The sequence below is a fragment of the Helianthus annuus genome, chromosome 14, assembly GCF_002127325.2.
Source record: "Helianthus annuus cultivar XRQ/B chromosome 14, HanXRQr2.0-SUNRISE, whole genome shotgun sequence".
Lineage (NCBI taxonomy): Eukaryota > Viridiplantae > Streptophyta > Magnoliopsida > Asterales > Asteraceae > Helianthus > Helianthus annuus.
In genome coordinates this window covers 67,369,587-67,373,342 of record NC_035446.2, presented here as the reverse complement: position 1 = coordinate 67,373,342, position 3,756 = coordinate 67,369,587, and positions in this window count along the sequence as shown.

Below are 3,756 nucleotides of genomic sequence, written 5' to 3'. Positions count from 1 at the left end.
GGCGCGGTGGACCAAATTTTTTTTTCATGGACGTGGATGCATTGTAAAAAAAAAAATGTCGTGTGTGTAGTTTTGAGCGCCACAAGTTTGTGTTTACGGGACCCGTAAATCTGGTCGGAAAATTTACGGGTCCTGTAAACACAAACTTGTGTTGCTTAAAACTACACCCACGACATTTCTTTTTTGAATTTTTTTTTACAAATGTTGTTTTTATACATGCATCTACGTTTCTGAAAAAAAAAATTTGGTCCACCAAGGCCCGGATCAAAAAGTTCTCGCGGTTCTTACAACTCGAGGTGGTTCTTATTTTAGCGCAATTCTATATATATATATATATATATATATATATATATATATATATATATATAGGGTAAGGTTCATGCGAGAACCACCATTATTCCGAGAACCGCGAGAACCAATGTGAACACAACCTAAAATAGCTAAAAAAAACTAAAAAAACCCTAACCCCCAACCCCCCCCCTAAAAAAAAAACCTAACCCTCCCCCCCCCCAAGCTAAATGCTAAAAACTAAAACCCCAAAAAAAACCTAAAGAAAACATAACCCCCCCCCCCCCCCCCCGCGGCCCCCACCCCCACCCCACCCCCCTAAAAACCTAAACCCCCCTCCCCCACCCAAGCTAAAATGCTAAAAACTAAACCCCCAAAAAATCTAAAAAAATCTTTAAAAAATCTTAATTTTTTTTTAATATTTTTTATGTTAAAATCGCTACTTTTAGTAGCCAAAAAAAAAATTTAGCTACTAAAAGTAGCGATTTTTTTATAAAAAATATTAAAAAAAATTGTGTGTTTTTTAGCTACTTTTAGGCATTTTTGGTTGTGTTCACATTGGTTCTCGCGGTTCTCGCAATAAACGGTGGTTCCTAACGGATCTTTGTCCTATATATATATATATATATATATATATATATATATATATATATATATATATATATATATATAACTTAGGGTAAATTACTTTTTGAGTCCCTTTGTTTTAGGGGTTTTCACCACTTGAGTACAAAATCAAAATGTTTAACGCCCGGAGTCCCTATAGCCACTTTTCTTAACCATTTGAGTATAAATTTCTAACTTCATCCACCAAGTCTGTTAACTATGAGGGTAATTTGGTCATTTACACACAAAATACAACTCTTATATGCACAAGAGTATAAGGAACAAATGTCTAATGCATAAACTTTTAATATATATAATATATATATATAATTACATATATATGATAAAACACACACACACTTTCTCTCTCATCTTTACACACTCTTCTTTCTCTCTAAATACCACCGCACAGCCACCATCCCCACCACTGCTGTGACATCTGTGCTTGTGTAATCATTGTACAACTCCGAACAATTCAAATCTCAATGAAACAATGTGTTTTGATCCCAATATTTGTTTATTTATGTTTGACATTTTGCAAATTTTGATTTTTGTTCGATTTTAAACTCCAAATCGATTTCTGGAAAGTTATACGCGAACTGATGTGTAAACGTAATCAGTTTAACGCGACAAACACTCCGGAACAGTGACATAAGCTTAACATACCTTAAACAACCTTTACATAACTTAGAAATAAGTTTTGAAGGGTTTGGTATGGCAAAAACAAGTTTATTCGATCACAGGGACTATTTGCGTCAAACTGCAAAAGTCTGCCGTTTCGTATGGCAACATACATTCCGGAGCATGATCATAAGGTAAACATACCATAAATAACCTTAACATAGCTTAGAAATAATCTTTGAGGGGTTCGGTATGCGAAAATACACTTATTTGATCACAGGGACTAAAAGCGTAAACAATTGCGTAAGTTTGCATATACGCGCATATCTTACGTTCTGACCATATCTGGACATTCAAAAATTTTTGTAATCACTAAAATATTATATTTTAGTGATAGGAATGCAAAAATACCATTCGTAGCTTAATTTGGATCGTTTTCGAGTCCGTTCAAGTTTCGTCGTAATTAACCGAATAACGCGACCGTACGACCAAACGAACCGACATCCATGATATTTTCAAGCATATTTCAAGTCCCCTATACTTTAACGTCCTTGTAGAGCCTTGAAAACGGCTTAACGGAGGTTAAATACGTAAAAAATGCACTTATGTGTGTGCAGGGACTGATTATGTAATTTCTTAGACCTGTATGCTGTCCTTGCGCTGCGCGACGCCCAGGGAGCTCTACTGTCGTGCCATGCGACACCCCTGTGTTGACAGAATAGCTGTTTTCAGCTGCCAGCTTGTTTCCTCCTTGTTTCTTTGATGGTTTCCTTTGTTTGGTGACCAAGTTAACACTTCTCCAAGGTTTTAAACCACAACCACACACTTGTAGGGTCAAGATCATTACTTGGGCAATACATAACACACTTGGCAAGATCTTGGAACATCTCAAACACTATAAATACCCCCTTCCATTTATTCCTCAACTTGCTCATTCTCATCTTTCTTCTCTCTACAACTCTAAGTGAAGGCTACCATTCTTTGGATGTTTTCTACCTGAGTTCTAGTTCCTTTTTCCAGCCTTAGAACATTTTGTAAGTGTTCTTTCATGGCTAGTTATTTATTTTCAGCAATTACAAGCTGAATGTCAGACAGTTTGACTACCGTTTGACTTTGGTTTTGACCATGAATTGGTCAAATCAAAGTTCAATTTAACTTTGCAACATGATCGTAATCACGATGTTTATAATCCCCAGCGATTATACCTACCGATTACCATGTTGACTAGTCGTAGTGACGAGTCAAAGTTTCGGTCAAAATGCGCATTTATGTGCATTTTACGATGGAACTATTTTCGGGTATCAAAACACTTTGTTTTGATACCAAATCAGTTTTCTAACTTAGTTAAGCGGTCTCGACAACCGCTTAGACTTTCGAACCCGACCCGTTTGGTCGATCATTAGGATCTAACCAAACATATTTTGTGACCATAGTTATATAGGGAATAAGCTACTGAGGTTATACCTTATGGTCACCATGTTTGGTTATTTATTCGTTAAGTCGTTTATATGCCCATTAAAATGACCAAAATGCCCTTTTTGAGCATAAATTCATTTTTAACATATGTATGCAAACTTTTGACATCTAAATTGATTTAGTAACATCTTTAAACATGTTTGGGCATGTAAGACTTACATTAGTTATGACATTTGGTATGTTTAACGGGACAATAATACATTCATTAACATTGATCACGCCGCTCGGTAGTATGTAATGGTATCATAGGACTTGACAAATCCCGTTCCCAGCTTCCTAGGTTTGTTTGGAAGTAGGGAATGACAGAATCCGAAAACATTTTTGATAAACTTTGACTTGTTAAGGGTTTATCCGACAGTCTCAAGGCTTGAATGTATGTGATGAACATATCCACATAAATGTTTGTAACAATAAAGCATTTGTTTTGCAAAACATAACTTTTGATTTAAACATAGGTTTATTCAAAGACATTGTTTTGTGCATTATACATATGGTTTGAGTAAATACTCTTTATTCACCATACATGACATTTGGTTACACATTGACATTATACATATGGTTTGAGTAAATAATTTTTACTTGACATACAAGACATTTGATTATACAAGACATGGTTTACCCTTGACATTGGACATTGTTTACACAAAACATTTTGACATTGGTTTAAACAAGACATTTTTGGTAGTTATTGATAAGTGATTTAAATAATGAGGCGTGTGTAATATGATAAAAGCATGGTGGATACACCGCTGGTACTTCCTATAT